Here is a 24557-nt window from a genome sequence, read left to right as displayed (position 1 = left end):
TCGTGGAGGTCTTTCTGTGCTCCCTGCGAGCAGAATTTTAATTCGCTCGTAAAAGTCGACAAACGAGTTCCAGTCTTGGCTGGAAGACAGCAAAGAGTACAAGGCTGCAGTAAAGTCTTAACGATTCGTAATAAGGTAATTTAATAACAGTCTTCACGAGCGCCCTTAGATGTTCCCAGCGAGCATCAACAGAAATCAACTTTAAAATCTGAGAGCTACAAATAAATAAAAGTAGTCTTTCTTCTTTTGCTTTTTTCTGCATGTATTAGGTATTTGTCAGTTACGACCTCTCGGATGAAACTGCTGCTCTTTCCACCTCTTCTGCAGTCTTCTCAAAGCTCTTAACAATAGCTGATATTGTAAAAACGTATCTGGAGTCAGCGAAAACGGCATTATAGTTACTGTGAAATTTATGATGAAGTAAATGATACCTTTTGTACCTTTAAAAATAATTCAGTGACCGTCACAATAGATATTAGAAGTCGCTTGCGGGGTGTCATACTATCGGAATAGCGAGATTATATTGTGCTAATCGAAGAACTCGTCATCTTGATCAAAATAAATATTATCACTGAATCAGATTCGATAGATTTCTTCCAAAGGGTCCCTTTGGCCGTAAGAACCTAAAGTTTTAGTTAAACAGTTGGTTCTGACGTAACACAGTGCACACATTTGTCCGTTACATAGAACTGGTTGAAATTATACATATATTTCTATAGCGGTCTTTTTGCTTCTATCTACTTTGTAATTTTCTTTGCATGGTTTAAATTTTAGTATTTTCTTTCTGTTTCATTTTACCAACATTTATAGGAAGTCAGAAATTTTCTTATTCGCAGTGACAGGGTTTGTGGGATATAAATTGCATGAAGAAAATCCCGGAAATTCTTATGTAAGAGCACTGCACTTATCCTTTTTGACAGTTTTTTGAAAAGGCTTTTGACGCATTTGAAGTATTTCTGTTGAAGCACGATGTCAAAGTACCTTATAATTAGTTTTAATGGAAATACAATGTCTTATTTACTTTTGATTAATGATAGATAAATTAAGATACATCGATAACTCTCGTAACACTTTACCTAGACAAAATTCAATTCCATAATCCTCTAATAAAGTGTCATCATTTGATGAAATGTTGCTTGATTTTAATTTTGACTTCATCATACTCATTTTGATTTTTGCACGTTTTCAGCCCTTTCCGCCCAGATTCGGCCCGGTTCGATCAATATACACTGCGAAACACAATTAAAGGATCCTTTTCTGAAACCCTTTGATTGCCTCCCACTGAGTCGCAGAAATCTGAAATTTTCTCAAAGTTGGCTACAGGCTTCTTGTGTAATGGAGCCCTGCGTTATCACCCTCAGGATCAGTGACACTTCAAACAGCAAGATGTTGACACATGTGGAAATAAAGTCAGAATACAGATGTCCATGTCACGTTTAAGGTTGGTTCATGAGGTTATCCAGAGTCGTCGATACGCATTCGATTGAGTGGCGTTCTTCTGCTGTTCTAGTGCCCGCCTGCATGTATGTAGAATCTGAGGGATGTCCAAGAGGTTGGCTGGTACCTATCACACAGGCGTTAGGAGAAGAGGTAAATTGCAAGGAAGAGAGGGTGTGACGATCTTTGTACCATGTGACACGTCCAAGGTGGCGTTTAGTAGACTTGCGGCGAAATTTGTGGCTAATGTAATATCATTAACCCACCATCCACCTGACATGAACTTCTTCTCAACTGTGGCCTTCTTCTCTCCTGTGACTACATTTTGCTGTCTGAAGGGTCGCCGAGTTTGTGAATGATGTTGCAGGGAGTAACGCTTTTGCACACATTTGAGCCAAATTTCAAACTTCTTCGGAATGGGAGACTACTGCGGGCTTTCAAAAATGTGACCCTGTAATTCTGTTGCACAGTGTATTAGGAACGCAGTTTGCATGTAAGCGGAACGCACAGTTCATTAGAGCCTCCTAATTTCATTTAGATAATCTGGATGAATCCTTATAACAGGCCACTAGCATAGCGAAAAATCATCTGAAATTTTCTTTGAATCATAAGAAACGATGTAATTGTAACGTGGGTGCAGTTTGAAGCATTGGGGATAACCAAAGTAAACAAGGCAGCCTCAGCCAGTATTTGATGTTATTTATGAAGTTAAAAATCCCTGCAATCAAAAAATTGAAACTGTGGGGATAAACCCTAGAGAGCTTCGACCACAAGGTGACCATATCCACAGGAGTTGTAAATTTGGGATTCTACATTATCGGTATTTGCTCTTATTAATGGAATTTCGAATAAATATTAGTACATCTCCAGCAATGATTTCAAAATGTAATATAGCGGCCTAAATTGCGATGATCAAATGCATCACCCGGAAACCAACGATATTTGACTAATGCCAGAATATAGTTAATATTGAGGCTAAAGGAGAAACGAAGTAGTGTGTTTTGTTCACTCAAATTTACTTCGAAAGTCGACAATAACAAATTTTTGCAGTCGTTTGATCTTTCCTACTGTTACAACACTCGAAATGCTACGTATATTTTCAACCTTATCCAACCCATCGGTCTACGTGGTTCTTACAAAATGACTATGAAACACCTACAGTTGTTCATTTTCCTACTAGAATCGTACTCCATTTCTAAACCCTGACGACACGCAAGCTCCAACTCTATCTGGTTTTCGTTCACTCTTCTCTGAAATCGATATCTGAGACGAGAGCCGCTGAGTACTAATACAACAATACGTACTACTCTTCCACCATATTTTTTTCGACGAACGCGAGCCAAGCAACTCAGTCAAGAAACGAGGTAGCTGATAGCGGAAAAGGCACCTAAAACTCTAAAAGAGTTCAAATAATGTTACGCAGGGAAGCCAGAATAGGACGCACGGAGAATGAAAGCAGGAAGGTGGGGCGAGAGTTGAGGGGGACTGAGCTGCGTGGAATCGGTGAGCTTCTCCTTGGCGCCTGACGCCAAGTGGAGGAGCCGGTAAATGCGATTACTGCGGCATCTGCACAGTAGCGCCTCTAATTACAGACTCTGCCTGCTTCACCCTCCTCCGTTCCATGTAGCCGTTCTGCAAACTTGAGAGACAAACCACTGAAGTAATTTACTACACTGTAAGGCCTGCCGCTCCCTAGGGTATACGACTTCTTATTACCTTTATCTGATATAATTTCTGCGACAGTGTACAACATTCGCTTGACTGTCGACAGTTTTATTTCGTGGCTGTTACCATGTTTTCAGTTAATTAAAAAAATTTAGACTACAGCGACAAGGTTAGTGACTGGAGTGTTAGAGATCACAACAAAACCTCAGTAGTTACGACCCATCTGTCAGACATCTCAGGTAGTTTGTGTTTGCTAATAAGAAAATAACAACGAACTGGTCATTAATTTATCTGTTTTTGTTTCACTAGTTTTAATTTTAATTGATGTGGAGTATTTCACAGCTTGTATTACACAGTTTAAAAGGCTGCAGACGGAGTTTCGTATGTAAGATTTTGTAACGTAATGGGAAGCGTGTACATGACATCACGTTACTCGTAGTACATGGAACCTGCTGAAAGGCTTCTCTGATGTATGGAAAAAAGGCAAGGCCGTACATTTTTTGAAGCGCAGTACAATGAAAAGAAGTGAAACTACGATATATGTTTGTATTACAGTACTAATGATAATTATAAAATATGCGTTAAATTCGAGAGTTTCTGTGAAGAAAAAATTCAATGAAGGACAAGGAGATACTCACCAAAAAGTTCTCTAATTCATTTCAAAACCCCTACACATTACCTGAAAGACAATTAACATACTCTGCATCATTAATGAATACTTGTGAAATAACATTTTTCACTCAATTCTATACTTATGTTTATTTCTTGAAGTCTACTCAACTATTGCTTTTTGCTATGTTACTATCTTCGGGCCTTAAGGAAACAGGAATTTTCTCAACAATACAAGTTAATCAAGTTAATGAATAGATTTAGAGTGATACAGGTGTCAAATTAACAAATCTCCCCGAATTATTCCGAATTTATAAATGCTCTACAGGAAAGCATCGGACGTACCTCTATAAGAATAATATGTTGAGTTTCCCCCAAAAATGATTCTGTTACTCATTAGGGAATATAAAACGCAGGATTTTATATCGTATGTGGTAGTAAACATGTAATCCTGAGGACCTTCATTTATTCTAGACCATGGAGTTTTCAATTTTAGTGATGATTTATCTTGAGTGCCAAAAACATACTCTGCTGCCCGTATTCAATTGTTAGTCTTTCTGTAGCTCTAAGAGAAGTGTTACATTGGGCATACTGAATTTTATCAGACTTCTGTCATAATCCACTTTTCTTGAAACATCAGTTGATACTTTTAAACATTACTTTAGCTGCCTGTTCATTAAAATGACTGGTACTAAGTCCTATTCCTATTCTACTATCATCTGAAGAAAGGACCAAATTTATGTCATCAGTCGCTGACTATAGAAGATGGTACACAGTTCAGTCGCATTACTATGACCATTAGCCGGCGTTCGAAGCAAACAAGCAATAACCATTCACATACGTGGCAGCGCTTAGGGATGGACATGGTCCCCATTGTGCCTTCCAGAATGACGAGATCACCCAGGAAATATTACGAAAATATTCCACAGATCATATCATTTGGCAGCATTTGCAGTAGAACGCATATAAAGCGTGTCGTAGGGACGCGAAAATAATGCAGTCTCTGTCGTAATGCGGAAACGGAGCTATTTATCTGAGATCTGAAAAGGCATGATTACTGGCTTTAAGGCCAAGGTTAAGTTCGAGTGCTACCGTGGTAACAGTATACCTCGCATGGCCAAACGGCGCTGTCCATAACCGGCGCCGAAGCAACTGTGATGCTCTCCGGGTCGTTGCTGACTGGGGTGAAGGATGGCTGCGGAGATAAGTACTGGCGAATAGACCTGCAACTGTGGAGGAACTGATTACACACATAAACCAAGGTGCTACTAACAGTGTCTCCTCAACGACCGTTCGCCGAACGTCTCTGTTTATGGGCCTCTGCAGCAGGCTCCTGGTCCATGCACCCATGCTGAATGCAACCCACCTGCGGCGAAGACTGGAACTTGCAAGCAATACCGCAACTGGACGTCAGCTGAGAGGTGACGGGTGTCCTTTTCATATCGTAGTGATAAGTTACCATGGGATCAAATTACTGAGGTCAGCGGTCCCTAGGCTTAACACTACTTAATCTTACTTGAATTAACTTACTCTAAGGACAACATACACACTCATGCCCAAGGGAGGACTCGAACCTTCGATAGGGGGAGCCGCACGAACCGTGGCAAGACGTCTAAGACCGCGCGGCTAGCCCACGCGGCCCTTTTCATATGAATCCGTGTTATTCTCCATCGGGCATATGACCGCTGGCGTGCGCGACGTGAAACGTCTGAAACCTAACACCCTGCAACAGTTGTCGGAAGGAGGGAAGGGAGCGGTATGGTCTGGGCATGGCTTCGTGGCTTTCCTTGGGTGATATCGTCTTTCTGGAACGTACAGCGGGTCAAACTAGGCATACATCAATCCTTGGGAACCATTTACAACGCTACATGTGGCTTGCATTTATTTCGGGACGATGGCATCTACAGGACAATGCCACGTGTCACACTGCTCTCAGTGTTCGTGGGTGGTTTGAAGGGCACTAGCATGAGTTTACTGTACTCCCTGGCCACCAAGCTACCCAGATTGTAACACAATCGAGAATGTGTGAGACCCTCTAAATCGGGCTGCTCATGCCATGTGTCCTCAACCGAAAAACATGGCGCAGCTGGCCACGCCACCCTAATCGGCATGACTCAACATCTCCATTGGTAACTTCCAGAATTTCACTGACTCACTTCCTACAGGTCTAGCAGCGATCCGAGCTACTAAAGTTGGTCATTCAGGTTTCTGACAAGTGATTACAATAATGTGACGAAAGAAGTCGAGGGAACGCAGCCCATGATGACCAGATGACTTGTGATATCTTATGTAAGGTACTATTTTTCTTATTTTTGATTCAGTCAATTTTTATGGTATAACCATAACTTGTTTCTTCCTTCAGGGCCCTTCCTCAGATGCTATGGGCCACTATTGTTGAACGAATATTCATGCGTTTTCATCTGTGTGGTCAGTTGCTCAACAGCTGCATGTCTATCCTCCCGCACACATCTCCTTAGCCGTAGTTTACTCCGGTTATCCACTACGCGTGGTGCGCCATACTTGCCTCGGCGCTGGTTGTGGAGAGGCCTGTTTGCCATGCACAATATACCTTAACAACGTCAGCACGTGAAAAGTTTACAAACTTATCCATCATGATAATGCTTCCATCCTTGGGTCCAAAACCAATGACCATGCCCTTTTGTATCTCCGAAAAATAGTTCCACTTCCGCACTACCCTAACGATTTCACTAATTTCGTGTCCCACCGACACACTTTATATACCCTCTAGTGCTAGTACTGCTACCTGCTACCTGTAAGTGGTTATTCCACGTTGGCGTCGAACGTAGGCGATGGTAGCATTAATGTGAGTGCACCGTGTATGATCACGCTAAGGCTATGGGACTGCAATATATCATCTGTTGTATTTACTTTTAATTGGGATAATGGACTCCTTTTAATGAGATGGAACAATATTTTTGCTTTTTATCGACCTTGGTATTGTCTAAAACGTGTCTAACCCCCTCCCCCTTCTTCCTCTTCTTCACCGTAACACTCCCCCCCCCCCCTCTCTCTCTCTCCCTGTGTGTGTGTGTGTGTGTGTGTGTGTGTGTGTGTGTGTGTGTGTGTGTGTCGTCTAACATGTGGTTTTCTAGCTGTAAATTTTTTTTGTTTACATCAAGCTCACTATTTCATTTATATGTAATATGACGCTGTTGACACTACACACATTATTAGCACGAATGTTTTTCGCTCATGAGCAACAAGTAGCACCATATTAATTTTGGGTAGTTACTCAAACTCAATACTGGGGATAGTATTCAATTCTACAGTAATTGTTTATTAAATAAGCACATTGGACAACAAATTTGTGACCCCGAAGACTGCATCTAGTATCAACGGCGAAGAAGTAGTCCTCAAGTTTCTTTAGATTCGCTATATCAAGTGAAACTATTCAAACATGATTGGATCCCGTAGATTTTCCAAGTTCTGGGGATACTAATGGCTTCATTTTACCCGTTGTTCCAGACAGTCCCAGACGCTTCTTAATGGGTTACGGTTGGTTGATCTAGTGGCTGAATCGAGGTTCAGTAGGACGCATGTGTACTGGGTGCATCTTAATTACATTTCGCCCGTTAATAATAACAATTAACTTTGTGTTAAAACCAAAGTTAAGCTTGAAATCGTTTGACATGCCACTCTGTGTCAAGTTCATTCTGAAGCTTGGCTAAGAGCAAAGTCTGTAAGTAAATAAAATTTCATGCAATTGGGCTATTGTTATTAGCGGCCAAAAGCTGCAGTTAAGACGTGCTGGGTGTACGTATAAAGATCGCAGGCCTTCTGCACCACCGCATGTAGGAAGTTAAAATAAAAATGAATGGAGGCTTGAGCGTTCTTTAAACCAGGAATGTACACTGTCTCATCAAAATGATGTGGACACATCTTAGTGGATATTATTTTGGGGTGTGTCCACCCTTAACCTTTATGAAGAATAGACTTCTACTGAAAACAATTTCAGTGAGGTATATGAATGTCTGAGAAGGCATGATATTAAATTTTTTTCTAAATAATCGAAACCAGAAATCTTGACGTCTTGAGGAAAGTCGTCGTTCTAACTCACCCGAAAATTGAGTTCAGGTGGGGACTCGGCGCAGGTTGTTCCATTTTAGAAAAGCTACTGTTCACGAACCATTGGCTCACAAATGTTGCATTATGACTGGGTGCCTCGTTATGTTCAGAGAAGCAGTTTCCGAACTATTCCTCTACTGTATGCAGGTTTTCATATCTTTTCACATTTAGTGTTTACTTAAGCGCAATAGGAGGATAACACACTAACCACGGAAACACCCCCATATCATAATACCACCTCCTCTGTATAGCGTAATCATCGCTACAAACAACTTATTTCCAGTCATCCACTGTCCAGTGGTGTCGCTTTTTACAGCACCCAAAGCGTGGTCTGCATTAACTACAGAAGTGTGTGCCTTATGAAGGCTGCACGACAACTGTAATCCATTATCTGCAACTGTTTATGCGCAGTCATTGCGCAAGTTGGACGGCTGATATCTGTTTGGAAGCGACGAGTAATTCCATCTGCTCATTTCATTCAATTTTTCACAATTACACTGCAGACGTTCCAACCTACGAGTTCGTCAGTAGATGATGTCGGCCTGTCCTATGTTAGCACTGGTTGTTCCTTCGTGTTTCAACTTGACAGTCGTATCAACACAAGTCGACCTGGGCCACCTTAGAAGAGTATAAATATCTCGATGGGTGAGTCACCCGTGTAACATCCATTAAGTAGTCCACGTTCCAAGTCACTGAGCTCCCTGAACGATCCATTCTCGTCTTACAGCTTTTCTACTGCTTACACAACACTCTCTGCTCTGCTTTTACACTGTAAAGTTCGCCTTTCCTGGCATCTAGCGGTGAATTCCGCAATACGTAGGGGAATCCGAAAACTCTTGATCAGCCAGTCAATACGTGTGAAGACAGCTGTTCCCGACTTGGAAGGCGAGATAGGCAACAGTATACTCACTATGAAAATGTATAAGAAAGGAAAACAGTTCGTAGAGAACATTTCAAAAAATTTAAGAATTCGTGTTTATCTACTATAACTGAGTAGATGTAAGTCATGGTACGAAAAAATCGCTGATCTCGGCCTCAAATAGAGTCTCCACACATTGCTTGTAAGACGATTCGTTTAGCTGCCGGTGCTCTACACGAATTACATCATTGGGAAAGAGGAAAACTCGATATTCGTCGAATCAAATTGCATGTCTCCTGCTAGATGTCTATTTTCTGTGTCGTTTGGACGACTGAAGACGTGGAACTTCATGTTTCACTGTTAATACTTGGTATTGTCCTAATGTACGACATCGTATGTCCATTGCATCCAGTTCTCTTTGTATCACTCAGTCGGAAACGGGTTTAGGTATACCTTCCGGTCACTTTCGGTTAGGGTCGTTTTAGGGACATTGTTCGAACACTGTGTTACGAGGCTATGAGAGATAAACATACAGTTTTGAATATGTTTTAAAGCTTACATCAAGTTATTGTGCTGTTTCACTCACTATGTTTTGGTTGGGAACGTCCAAACACGATAGCTTCTTTCTATCATTCTATTTTGTCATTAGACTAGTACTTGAATAATGCTCGTCAGTAATGAATCCGTACCAGCCAGGACCGAGAGAAGAAATAGAGAACGTCCAAATAGGAGGAGGTCGTTTTATTACAGGTTAATTTAGTAATCACGGGAGCGCCACAGAGATTATCAAGCAACTCCAGTGACAGACGCTGCAAGAGAAGCGTTCTTCATCACCGTATGATTTACTGTCAGCGTTCCGAGAGAACACGTTCCCAGAAGAGTCAAGAAATACACTCTAGAATAAAAAAAAGTCCAGCCACGAAGGAATTATCTGAATGGAACAGAAGTCTGTAAATGTGATGTACTTGTACAGACGAACAAATGACTACAATTTCAAATGCATAATTTATTCAAGAGAAAGGGCTTTAGAAATTGAATCAGTCAAACACGAGTGGTCCACCGCTGGCCCTTACACATACGGTTATTTGGCTTGACATTTATTGATGGATTTGTTTGATATCCTGCTGAGGGTGTTGTGCCACACAATGTTCAATTGGAGATTTAGATCGTCAAAATTGCGAACTGGTTACAGGGTCCTGCCCATGATACACCAAACGTTCTCTATTGGGGAGAGATCCGGTGACATTTCGGGTCAAGTAAGAGTTCGGCAAGACACGCAGTCGAAACACTTGCCGTGTGCGGGCGGGCATTATCGTGCTGAAATGTAAGCCCAAGATTGCCTACCACGAAGGGCAACGAAGCTGGACTATTGTTGTGCTCTCAGGCTGCCGCGGGAGTCTTCCTATGAAATAAAATGGCCTCCAGACCATCACTCTTGGTTATCTGGCCCTACAGCAGACGTTAGCATACCACCACTGTCCAGGACGTATCCAAATACGTCTTCTTCCTGGAATGTGTTCAGTGAGTGATGAGTCTTGCTGGGAACTGATCCCCGATGCTCCACAAAGAAGTGCCTGGAGTTGCCTCACACAGTTAATGGATACCAACCCAACTGTTGCCCCCCACGAGGCCCGACAACAGGGAGTGTTGGCCCGAGGTGTACCATCACTGTCCAGGACGTATCCAAATACGTCTTCTGCCTGGAACGTGTTCAGTGATGAGTCTTGCTGGGAACTGAGACCCGATTCCCCACAAAGAAGTACCTGGAGATGTCCCACACAGAGGTTTGATACCAACCCGACTGTTGCCCGCCACGAGGCCCGACAACAGGGAGTGTTGGTCCGGGGTGTCATCTCTTGTCATAGCAGAATCTCTTTGGTTTTAATCCGCGGCATCCTTACAGCACACCGCTATGTTGGACTATATTTTAGAAAGATAATTTCCCCCCTCATAAGGCGAGAGTTTCGTCTGCTTATGTTCGTGTTTGCCAAACCCTACCTTGGTTAGCATGATCGCCAGATCCCTCCCAATCGAGAGCATTATGAGCAGGGCCTCCAACCAGCTCAGTCTTCTAGCGACATAAAGCACTAGCTGGACAGAATGTAGCACTATATCCCAGTGGAGGACATCCAACAACTCTACCCATCAGTGCCACGAAGAATAACTGCTGGCGTAACAGCCAGAGTGTAGCAACACTTTATTGCCTTTTTTCAAGTTGTGAATCACTCTCTCATCAAACAATTATCCAGTTTTTCTGACTTTTTGACCATTTGTTTGTCTGCACATGTACATTACATGCACTGGTTTTCTTTCCATTCAGATAATACCTTCGTGGTACGTTTTTGTTGTTTCTTGTGTTTCTTAATTTTTTGTTAATTTTTTTCATACACTCTGTCCATTAGTATTGTATGTTAAGATTTAATTTGTGTATTCATTGCAGACTATCCGTTTGTCTTACTGTAGTGCACATTTTCTCATGTTCCGTTAGCTTGATTGCAGCATTAGGACAATTTCGTTTCATATGAGCAGGTCCTTTGCAGCACAACACAGCCCTGTGTGACGAGGATATTACGATTCGTGTTGGCACCTCATAAGCCAGTTTACCATATTAGTCTGATAGTAGGCTCAGAACAATCGTACCTTAATGGAAATTAGCATATCAGTGGCATAGGCCGCATCTGAGCAGAGTTAGTGGCCGTTTGTATCTCACGTTCATCCCTAGCTGTCCGCACAGCCAGGAATTTGCATCATGTTCCACACTCCAATCGCGAGGGCGATTCGTGTCCGTACACAGTTGGCAGTAGAACCGCTTTGACGCTGCCAAGTTCACAGTTCGAATACACATTCCTCCTATTGAGTTATTAACTGCAGAACGCATCGTCGCAAGCACGGTAACTAAGTGGGCTTCCCGACTACCGGCTGGCGGTCAAACTTTCCACAAGCATCGTCAGTTGTACGGCGATTACCAAGTAGTAGCTATGGAGAAATCATTAATTTCTACTCTCTTAGATCTATCTCTGTCTCCGTCGCTGAGGGATCGTCGTGGGTGACTTCCGTGTGTAGGATGAGAGTTTAAATCCCTGTGATGCCAGTGATTTACCCTCTCTGAGCGGTCTGAAACAGGATCCTGTCATCTTCTGAATGCTAATTGAGGAGCCCAGGATTTCTTTGTTGATAGACTACATTTCCTGAGGGTTCTAACAATGAATCACAGTTTGGCACCTGCCTTACCCGCGATTCATTTTCTGTGGCCGTTCCATTTTAAATCGCTGTCTACGCTTACTACTACATATTTCATGGAAGTAAATTCTTCCAGTGACTTTTCAACAGAGCGAGATGGGTTTCATACGATAGATGTTTTTGGACGCCATGTTGGTCCCTACAGAGTAGATTTTCGGCCTATGGGAATGTCGTAAAATTTACGAGTAAGAAACATATTCAACAACTCTACAGCTCACCGGCGTCTCAGATACAAGCCTTAGTTTCACGAGTATCTCCAAAATATCACATAAATACCTGTATCTAGAACTACTCTCTCCATATACTGCGAGTTAAATGCCTAAATGTGCTGCCGGTACGCTTGACCGCTTCCACTATTTGAAAGGAGGCAAAATCAAGACTCGCTGGTTCACGTTAAAGGCCCCCACTCTGCTACTTTTGTGTAATATTTGGCCCATTGAAGAGGTGTACCTTCTTGTGACGCAGCGGCAGTGGCTTTTTGCAAAGTACCCGAATCCAAAATTCAATTTCACGCAGCTCCCATCGCAGCAATGTCCACTCAGAAACTGGTTGAGATGAACTCTCTGAGACCAAATTTTTTTTTTAATTTTAAACCTATTGTCATTGATATGAAAGTGAGGCTATTGTATTCTTTCTCTTCGAAGATCGAACTGCTTTGCCTCACGTTTATTACGTGCATGGGAATGCACACTTTGAGAATTTTTGTCGTTAATGGTGTTGAAAACACTTGACGAAAAATCAGAATTGACAGTTCAATGTGGTCTTGTTAGTTCGGGCAAATGTATAGCTTTATAGACGTTCGGAAAGAAGGGGAGAATATTACTTTTTAGTGTTTTGTCGATGGAGAGGTTATTGGAGGTGCAGGACGGGATCGGATTACGCAAGGATTTGGGAGGAATGAGAGGTCGTTCCCTCTTCAATTGAGCAATCCTAACAGTTGCCTCAAGTGAACTAGGAAAACCACGGAAAACGGAGAGCGTCAAACAGTACCACAACTAGCTTGGTGAGAAGTTTGGTAGTGGCGCTGATCACGAAAATTCTCACGTGGCAGAAATTCGATCACAGGGAATTGCTGATTACAGGGTTATCCATTTATCTGATTACCGCACGCAAAGTCTCATGGCGAGAACTCCATTGTCAGGCAAATCGGATGACATGTCGCCCACCTACTCCCTCAGTACTACACTACTCGAAATTTAACCGACGGAAGAAGATTCTGTGATATGCAAATGATTAGCATTTCAGAGCATTCACACAAGTTCGGCGCCGGTGGCGACACCTACAACGTGCTGACATGAGGAAAGTTTCCAAATTATTTCTCATACTACAAACAGCAGTTGACCAGCGTTGCCTGGTGAAACGTTGTTGTGAGCCTCGTTTAAGGAGGAGAAATGCGTACCATCACGTTTGCGACTTTGATAAAAGTCGGATTGTAGCCTATCGCGATTTCTGTTTATCGTATAGCGACATTGCTGCTCGCGTTGGTAGAGATCCAGTGACTGATAGCAGAATATGGAATCGGTGGGTTCAGGAGGGTAATACGGAACTCCGTGCTGGATCCCAACGGCCTCGTATCGCTGCAGTCGAGATGACAGGCATCTTATCTTCATGGCTGTAACGGATTGTGCAGCCACGTCTCGATCCCTGAGTTAGCAGAGGGGGACGTTTGCAAGACAACAACCATCTGCACGGACAGTTCGACGACGTTTGCAGCAGCATGGACTATCAGCTCGGAAACCATGGCTGCGGTTACCCCTGACGCTGCATCACAGACAGGAGCGCCTGAGATGGTGTACTCAACGATGAACCTGGGTGCACGAATGGCAAAACGTCATTTTTTCCGATGAATCCAGGTTCTGTTTACAGCATCATGATGGTCACATCCGTGTTTGGCGACATCGCGGTGAACGCACATGGAACCGTGTATTCGTCATCGCCATACTGGCGTATCACCCGGCGTGATGGTACGGGGTGCCATTGATTACACGTCTCGGTCACCTCTTGTTCGCATTGACGACACTCCGAACGGTTGACGTTACATTTCAGATGTGTCACGACCCGTGGCTCTACTCTTCATTCGATCCCTGCGAACCCTACATTTCAGCAGGATAATGCACGACCGCATGTTTCAGGTCCTGTACGGGCCTTTCTGGATACAAAAAATGTTCGACTGCTGCCATGGCCAGCACTTTCTCCAGATTTCTCACCAACTGAAAACGTCTGGTGAATGGTGGCCGAGCAACTGGCTCGTCACAATACGCCAATCACTACTCTTGATGAACTGTGGTATCGTGTTGAAGCTGCATGGACATCTGTACCTGTACACGCCATCCAAGCTCTGTTTGACTCAATGCCCAGGAGTATCAAGGCCGTTATTACGGCCAGAGGTGGTTGTACTGGGTACTGATTTCTCAGGATCTATGCACCCAAATTACGTGAAAATGTAATCACATGTCAGTTCTAGTATAATATATTTGTCCAATGTATACCCGTTTATCATCTGCATTTGATCTTGGTGTTGCAATTTTAATGGCAGGTAGTGTAGATTTTAAACGTGTGCAAATAAATTTTGTATTAATCGGCATCAAGTGAGTAGGTGTTGGAGCTACATGCCTCTGTTTGCCATGCATTTCTGATATCTACTCAAGTAATTATTGATAACAGGATGTATATCTCTTTGAGAAAGAGTTAATTCACTTGTGGATATTATCCTTGGGTTCGTGCAACGTATGCGGATTTGTTGCGCTCCTCACAAATAGTAATTGCACGGGGAAATGAGCACTTCGAGGGCACGAGATATTGTTGGTAATGACTCTGTCATGGAACACGTCGCAAAATGCAAAATCCTGTTCAAAGAAACCTAAAGTGTCGTTCTCTGTCACTCGATTTTTTAAAAACTAGGTCAAAATATTTTGCACATATCTTTGACTGTTAACTTTGTCGTTAGAAGAAACTGGGCCTGTTACTCTGTCGTCACTAACTGCACACCACACTCCTATTTTATGATCGTGAAGGGGTTTCTCATGTAGTAGATTAGGTCTCTCTGCCCTCGAACATCGACAGTTCTGGGAAATAACATGCTCATATAAACTGAACCATACCCAGTCTAGAAAGAGAATGGGATAAGTATCCATTTCACCTACTCATCATGTTTCAGAACGCATTCGCAAAACCTAAAAATGGTTCAACTGGCTCTGAGCACTATGGGACTTAACATCTATGGTCATCAGTCCCTAGAACTTAGAACTACTTAAACCTAACTAACCTAAGGACATCACACAACACTCAGTGATCACGAGGCAGAGAAAATATCTGACCCCGCCGGGAATCGAACCCCGGAACCCGTGCGCGGGAAGCGAGAACGCTAGCGCACGACCACGAGCTGCGGACCGCAAAACCTAATCGTGTTCGTTGGGTGACAGACTTTAAACTCTTGTACTGCTGTTTCTTACAGGCCTAAGTATGTTAACGGCTCTCTGTGCAGAGTTGCAAAAAATTTGTTTGTTGTGGAACACGTCTAAGAGACATTTTAGAGTAATTTCACAGGCTGTCTGCCATGTCATCTAATTGAGCTGCTGGAAGCACTGTACGTCTTCGTTGACAGGGCTTGTTATGAAAATTCACGGTTTCACGATATTTATTCACTACTTCCTGAATCAGTAAACCTGGAAAGATCTGGTCAAAAAATTCTCGACAAGTGAGAGTACTCTTTGTTCGCACATACGAATCGTAAATAAACACTCGTTGTGGAATGGAGTAAATCGATCTTGCCTTTGTTGCGTTCGCGGACTTCACTGTTACACTCGTGATGTTTGATTCACTGTTCGAATGACACTGGCATTAACAGGGAGACTTGGGACCCAGTCGACAGGATTACGCTTCTGCTGTGACTGGCAAACTCAACTGCGAGCTTGCGTTCATCAGATAAATGGAACACCCTGTAGTTAGGAGATACAATGAACGAAAACATCTGGACGATAAAATCTGGAAGATAAGATGTGGGAACGTAATGAGAAGATTTCGCAGAATTTTTTTCTAATTTGTTTTTTTAACTATTCTAGTATTTTACTCATAGCTGCCTCACTGCCCGCGGCGATTTTGCCTGATGCGCTTTCTGCGCTGAGAGCCGTCGATCGGAAACATTTTGATCGCCCCATATAGAAATGGATTTTGTGCTGATGTGTCTTCTTGATCTCTACAATGTCGTTTGCTACGTTTTCGTAAATTATTGAAAAGTTACAGACTGTCTTGGAATTGTTTCCTACTACAGTTTTCCTACAACACAGACAAAGCAATAAAGTATTTCCCTGTTACACAGAAAAAGCTTATCCTGTGCATAAATAAGAACGCAAATACACTAACGGCAAAACAGCACCAGAAACGAAATTTCGGGAATAAATTTGTCTAGGAAACACATTTAAGCGATTAACTCTGCAGGATCACAGGCTAACATAAGCACGAGGTGTTAGTGCGAAATCTGAACATACATCATCCTTCAGATGAAGAAACACGCCTACTAACATAAGCTTATGTCGCATCACTCCTTCTTTGTGTTGTGATACTTTTCCGTCGATGTAGACAGAAGTTTGTTTATGGATACCAATTCAACATTGTAAAAGTCTCCAGCACTTGATGAGAAAAGTTATTTCCATTGTCATTTGGCGTTTACGGAGAAAATTTGGGTTCAACGGTTTAAAAAATCCACTATTTACTGTTTCTCAGATATTGTTTGATGTTCTTGGAAGTTCATTTTTCCTCGAGCAAATAAGTCTATATGATCAGAAATATCTGTATGTCTCTTTTCCTTTCCTTTGAGTTCTCAAATGTCCAAAGAATTTACGACACGACTTTTGACAAGAATTACCAGAATGAATTCTGATTTTGTCTTCAGTGAACTCTATTATCATTATTTATCCCTACATTTTGTTAGTATATTTAGATTTTTTCGTACAAACGATACTCCCTCGTAACCTTACTTTCGCCATTCACATGAGAAACTGCACAGCAAACACCTCTCACAACACATACAGTTTCAGCCTTGACATGTAGACGAAGATTAACACGCAAAACATACAAAATTCAGTACAGGAATAAAACGCCAGGGGCGCTGCGTGGTCTCACTTGTTTCGGTTAGTAAATTCAGAATATAAAGTCGATTCAATAAAAGGGACTTGCAGAACCAGACAAAGAATCAAGAGAGGATCCTGATGATGAGAACAGAATGAATGCTTTTACGACCACATGACAATGCTGCTGTTAAACTTTTCGGAGCATAGGGTCGTGGTCCATTAAAGTTTTCTGCTCCTAACGTTTCGCTCAGAACTGCGCTGTACATCTTCAGAGGCGTTGCTCCTCCGCTGAGTTTGCTGACTGACGGTTCGTACGTCCGACAGGCACAAATCTACAGCAAAAAAAGGAAAAAAATGGCATGACCGGAATTGCACATGATAACCAGAGATGTTCCTTGCGTAAGATATAACTTAACTATGACCGTCGTCTTGTCGTAGGAAAAAACTGTCTAGCGATTATGTAGAGCTACTGTCCGCATGACCTCAAGGGATGATTTTTACAGGGAAGAAGTGACAGTGAAACTTGGCGACATATGGACAGTAGCTAAGTTATATCTTCCACAAGGATCTTTTCTGCTTATCACGTGTAACTTCGGGCACCACTTTTTCTGCAGTATATATGTCGCTCTCAGACTTACGATCCGTCATCGCCGACACTCAACGGGGCAGCTCCCTCTGAAGATGTCCATCGCAGTTCTGGACGAAACGTAATGAAAGAAGAGTTTCACTGGGCACGACTTTATACGTCGAAAGGCTACCAGCAGCAATAGACAGCATCCCGCTCCAACCTGTCGTAAATTTCCCTCTATTAAAATTATGCAATGTTTCTAAAGTACAGACGGCATAACGAGGCAGTTAGTCTGCCTTGTGTGGCGGATGTAGCTCATTCCGGTGGTGGATGTGGAATGTTCTGGTGGTGCGTGTTTTTTTCGTGTCATGGCTTAGGAACACTGTTTCAGCGCACCGCAAACATGAATTAAGAAGTTCATCTCAACTTTCCGGCTACCTTCCGTTGTCCTTTCTTTTGTACTGCGGATGATGCTGTGGTGTATCGAGAGGTTGTAACAATGGAAAATTATACTGAAATGCACGAGGATCTCCAGCTAATTGACGCATGGTGCTGGGAATGGCAATTGAATCTCAATGTAGACAAGTGTAATATGCTGCGAATACATAGAAAGAAAGATCCCTTATCATTTAGCTACAATATAGCAGGTCAGCAACTGGGAGCAGTTAAAGCCATAAATTATCTGGGAGTACGCATTAGGAGTGATTTAATATGGAATGATCATATAAAGTTGATCGTCGGTAAAGCAGATGCCAGACTGAGATTCATTGGAAGAATCCTAAAGAAATGCAATCCGAAAACAAAGGAAGTAGGTTACAGTACGCTTGTTCGCCCGCTGCTTGAACACTGCTCACAAGGGAACCTCCCCATCGCACCCCCCTCAGATTTAGTTATAAGTTGGCACAGTGGATAGGCCTTGAAAAACTGAACGTAGATCAATCGAGAAAACAGGAAGAAGTTGTGTGGAACTATGAAAAACATAAGCAAAATATACAAACTGAGTAGTCCATGTGCAAGATATGCAACATCAAGGATAGTGTGAGCCTATGAGCGCCGTGGTACCGTGGTTAGCGTGAGCAGCTGCGGAACGATAGGTCCTTGGTTCAAGTTTACCCTCAACTGAAAATTTTAATTTTTTATTTTCGCAAAGTTATGATCTGCCCGTTCGTTCATTGACGTCTCTGTTCACTGTAAGAAGTTTAGTGTCTGTGTTTTGCGACCGCACCGCAAAACCGTGCGATTAGTAGACGAAAGGACGTGCCTCTCCAATGGGAACCGAAAACATTTGATCGCAAGGTCATAGGTCAACCGATTCCTCCACAGAAAAACACGTCTGATATATTCTATACGACACTGGTGACGGCATGTGCGCCACATGACAGGAATATGTTGTCGACCCACCTACCTTGTATGATGATGATGATGTTTGGTTTGTGGGGCGCTCAACTGCGTGGTTATCAGCGCCTGTACAATTATCGAATCTTTGCTCAGTCCAATTTCGCCACTTTCCTGGATGATGATGAAATGATGAGGACAACACAAACACCCAGTCATCTCGAGGCAGGTGAAAATCCCTGACCCCGCCGGGAATCAAACCCGGGACCCCGTGCTCGGGAAGCGAGAACGCTACCGCGAGACCACGAGCGGCGGACACCTACCTTGTACACTTCGCGAATGGGTGGATGTGATAATCACTCCCAAAAAGTGATGAAAATAAGAATTTGTCACATAAACTGCAACAAATGAATGCAACAGTTTCACAATCGCACAGTTTTCCCTGTGCTCTGTCAAAACATATGTTTTTAACGTTTTCAAATTTTTCCGTTTAGGTGTATCGACCCCATACTACGGCGCAGTTACCTCGCATCGGACGGACGGACGGACGGACAGATAATAATTGTCTGACAATAAAAAAATAAACTTTTCACTCGAGGGAAAACTTGAACCAAGGACCTCTCGTTCCGCAGCTGCTCACGCTAACCACGAGACCACGGCGCTCATTGGCTTAGGCTAACCTTGGTGTTCCCTATCTTGCGCATGGTCTACTCAGTTTGTATATTTTGCTTATTTTCTCATAGTTCCACACAACTTCTTCCTGTTTTCTCGATTGATCTGTGTTCCGTTTTTCAAGGCCTATCCACTGTGGCAACTTATAACTAAATCTGGGTGGGGTGCGATGGGGAGGTTCCCTTGTCAGCAGTGTGGGATCCGTACCAGATAGGGTTGATAGAAGAGATAGAGATGATCAAACGGAGAGCAGCGTGCTTCGTTACAGGATCATTTAGTAATCGCGAAAGTGTTACGGAGATGATAGATAAACTCCAGTGGAAGACTCTGCAGGAGAGACGCTCAGTAGCTCGGTACGGGCTTTTGTTGAAGTTTCGAGAACATACCTTTACCGAAGAGTCAAGCAGTATATTGCTCCCTCCTACGTATATCTCGCGAAGAGACCATGAGGATAAAATCAGAGGGATTAGAGTCCACACAGAGGCATACCGACAATCCTTCTTTCCACGAACAATACGAGACTGGAATAGAAGGGAGAACCGATAGAGGTACTCAAGGTACCCTCCGCCACACACCGTCAGGTGGCTTGCGGAGTATGGATGTAGATGTAGATGTACTCTGCTGATGAGTATGCTGCGGTACTCTCGTCTTGCAATACAGCAACAGTCGTGTTCACAGGGATGCACACAGTTGTTCTTGATCTGATGAATGCTCAGACGCGCTGTCCCATCTCAACTGTCCCAGAAAGTCACACAATCCTAGCTCCACAGAAAATGTCAGAGACTATGTGAAAAAAAAATTATGAGCATCCTGGAAACAGGTATATACACGCTGAATTGTCACACAGTTTGCGCACTAAGCAAGAAACAGAGAAAAGCAAAGTAGAATTGAGTGAAGGAATTAAAATGCAGGGTGAAGACATGAACACTTTTCACTATCACCAGTGATTTCGTAATTCTGTCAGAGACAGCAAACGACCTGGAGGAGCACTGGGATGGAAAGTGCTGTGTCCTGAAATAAGGATATAATCAACAAATGTGTAACAAAGGTAATAGAATAAACTCGAATTATATAAGGCGATGGTGACGGTACTGTTCTAGGAAAAGATACACTAAAAGGTTTGCCGTTTCGACAGTAAAATAACGGACGATGACCGAAGCAGACAGGAAATAAAACGCATTCTGGCAATGATAAGAAACGAGTCTCTGATGAATGGAAATTTATTAATATCTAATAGATATTTACGTGTCTGGAAGTCTTTTGTGAATGTATTTTTCTGGAGTGTAGCCTTATATGGAAGTGAAATGTGGACGATAAAAGTTAAGACAAGAAGTAAATAGAAACATTTGAAATAGCTTTGATCATGAACTCGGGCCAGTGAATGACCAAACAGTATGTAGTACGAACACCAAACTACAGCCATATTTCAATCAATTCTTACTTATTTTTCTTTAAGTTACCAGTTTCTTCACTTCACTGGTGCTAACCTAAGGCCCTATGTACACTGTCAACGGATGTACCACGAAGCTTGCTGAAATACAACACCAATCATCAAATAAATCTGGATTCCGAGTGTACCTATGCAGACTGTGAAAGGATATACAACAAAGCTTGGTGAAATACTACAGGAACCATCAAATAACTCTGGACTCCAGGAGTATTTTTCATAAGTTGTTGTCTAACGTTTGGAGTACTCACTTCAGCAAAATATTAACGGAGCCCTCGTGTATTTGATGGCTACTGCTGTAATAAACTGTGTGGCATATCCTTTCACAGTGTGCATAAGGACCTGAGGATGGTACCAGTGGTATCTTAAGGAAAAATTAATAAGAACTGATTGAAAAATAGCTGTTGTTTGGTTTTTGTTATACATACGTCTGAAATGTAGTGCTGCAGAGGAATGCTGAAGATTAGACGATAGATCATGTAACTAATAAACAGATACTGATTACAATTGGGGACTAAATAATATTATGGCGCAAGTTAATTAAAAGAAGAGCTGGTTTGGTAGGACACATTCTAAGACATCAACGGATCACCAATTTAGTAATGGAAGGAAATGTGGGGAGATGGGGGGAGGGAGGGTAAAAATCATACAGGGAGGCCGAGAGATGAATACAACAAGCATGTTCCAATGGATGTCGGTTGCAGTAGACTTTGCGGAGATGAAGAGAGTTTCATAGGACAAAGTAACATGGAGATCCGTAGCAAACCATCTTCGGCCTGAAGACCACAACAACAGCACGGCGCTAACCATCAGTTTAGCTTCAGATGGATATGACATACATGATGATACTTGTGAGCCTACTTACTCACCGATGTGACAACAATATCAAAGCTAGTATTACACGGCATTAGCCTGACTTCTCCAGCAGGTAATTTTTTCTTCGACGTGGTTATGTTTAGCTTCATTTTCAACTCCCAGCGTTTTCATTAGGATATAAAAAAATGCTAGGGACTTAACATTGTTCATAAGGGATAGTAGAAATACAGTTAGCGGTGGCATGTCTATTGCTGTTACAAGTAGTTTATCTTATTGAAGCAGATAGTTCGTGTGACTTCGTTAGGACAGAGGTCATTCTTGGAAACCAGGACAAAATTATAATTAGATCCTTTTATCGGCCTCATAACACAGATGATACGGCGTCTGGGAGGTTCAACGAAAAATTGATTTCAAACTCCTACCCAGTTGGTGGTGACTTTAATTTATCCTCTATACATTGGCGGAAGTGCATGTTCGAATCCTGAGGTACGCATAAAACATCATCAAAATTGTGCTAAATGAATTCTCTGAAAATTATTTCGAGCAATTAGTCCATGGTCCCACACGAATAGTAAACGGATGTGAAAACATACTAGACCTCTTAAAAACAAATAATCCTGACCTAATGTAGGATACAGAGATTAGTGAACACAGGGTTGTTTAGGCGAGACTAAATACCGAAACTCCCACATCCTCCAAATATAGACGAAAACTATATCTATTCGGAAAATCAGACGCCTTCCAGAGAGGCAATCTGCAATCCTTCCAAATGTACAATGTAAGCGCAGACCAGATGTGGCTTGAATTCAAAGAAATAATATTGACCGCAATTGAGAGATTTATATCAAATAAATTAACAATCGACCGAGTTCATACCCCATAATACACAAAAAGGATCAGAACTCTGTAAGAGAAACAACGATAGAAGCATGCCAAATTCAAACGAACGCAAAATCTCAAGGTTGGAAATCTTTAGCAGTAGATCGACATTTAGAGTGGAATTCAGTGGAATATACTGATAATAGTTTCCACAACTAAAGTTTGTCTCTAATACTGGCAGAAAATCCAAAGAGACTCTGGTCTTATGTGAAGTATGCCAGTGGCAAAACACAGTCAATGCCGTCCTAGCGTGATAACAGTTGATGAAGTACTATTGACAACAGTGCTGCTACAGCAGGGTAGCTAAATACAGCTTTCCGAAATTCCTTCAGCAAAGAAGACAAAGTAAATATTCCAGAATTCGAATCAAGAATAGCTGCCAACAACAGTAACTTAGAAGTAGATATTCTCGGAGTAGTGAAGCAACCTAAATCACTTAATAACGGCAAGTCTTCCGGTCCAGACTGTATGCCAATTGTGTTCCTTTCATAGTATGCAGATACAGTAACTGACAGAAAGTCATCGAGTAAAACAGTAATGATCTCTGGCGTTCCCTGGGATAGTGTTATAGGCCTTGTGCTGTTTTGTGTCTATATTGGTGATATGAGAGATAATTTGAGCAGCCGACTTCGGTTGTTTGCAGATGATGCTGCATGCTGTTGTTTGTCGACCGGTAAGTTCATGAGAAGATCAAAACAAATTGCAAAACCATTTAGAAAAAGATATCTGTATGGTGCGAAAACTGGAAATTAACAAAAAAAATATAAATAAAAATTGTCAGGTCACTTAAATGAGTACTAAAACGAACCCGTTACACTTCGGTTACACGATAAATCAATGAAATCTATAGCCGGTAAATTCAACTAACGATCTAGGAATTACAGCTACGGACAACTTCATTTGGTTAGAACAAATAGGAAATGTTGTGGGGAAGGCGAACCAATGACTGCGTTTAATGACAGAAAGAGGATGCAACAGCTCTATTACAGGGACTACCTACACTATGCTTGTCCGTCCTCTTTTGGAGTACTGCTGCGCTGTGTTGGATCCTTAGTAGACAGGATTAACGGAATACATCGAGAAAGTTCAAAGGAAAGCAGCAACTTTTGCATAAGGGAGAGAGTGTCACGGAAATGATACAGGATTTGGGCTGGACATCACTAAAACAAAGGAATTTCTTTCAGCGGCGGGATCTTGTAACGAAACTTCAGTCATCAACTTTGTCCTCCGAATGCGAAAATATTTTGTTGACGCCGACTTACATAGGGAGAAACAATCATCAAAATAAAATATGGGAAATCAGAGTTCGAAAGGAAAAATAAATGTGTTCGTTTTTCTCGTATACTGTCCGAGAGAGGAATAATAGAGAATTATTGCGAAGGTGGTTCGATGGACCTTCTGCCACGATCTTAAGTGTAATCTTCAGAGTATCCATGTAGATGTAGATGTACAATAAAATTTTTAGAGTTTACGACGTTATCATTGCCCCTATTCCACCTAATGCCCCGTATTAGCAAAGAAACATACATACTCCATCCCATCATCTGATTTAATAATGGCGTTGAACAGCTGAAAATTTAATCTAGAACCGCATAGATACACTCCTGGAAATGGAAAAAAGAACACATTGACACCGGTGTGTCAGACCCACCATACTTGCTCCGGACACTGCGAGAGGGCTGTACAAGCAATGATCACACGCACGGCACAGCGGACACACCAGGAACCGCGGTGTTGGCCGTCGAATGGCGCTAGCTGCGCAGCATTTGTGCACCGCCGCCGTCAGTGTCAGCCAGTTTGCCGTGGCATACGGAGCTCCATCGCAGTCTTTAACACAGGTAGCATGCCGCGACAGCGTGGACGTGAACCGTATGT

Source organism: Schistocerca piceifrons, chromosome 8, assembly GCF_021461385.2.
Source record: "Schistocerca piceifrons isolate TAMUIC-IGC-003096 chromosome 8, iqSchPice1.1, whole genome shotgun sequence".
Classification (NCBI taxonomy): domain Eukaryota; kingdom Metazoa; phylum Arthropoda; class Insecta; order Orthoptera; family Acrididae; genus Schistocerca; species Schistocerca piceifrons.
This window is presented reverse-complemented; position numbering follows the sequence as displayed.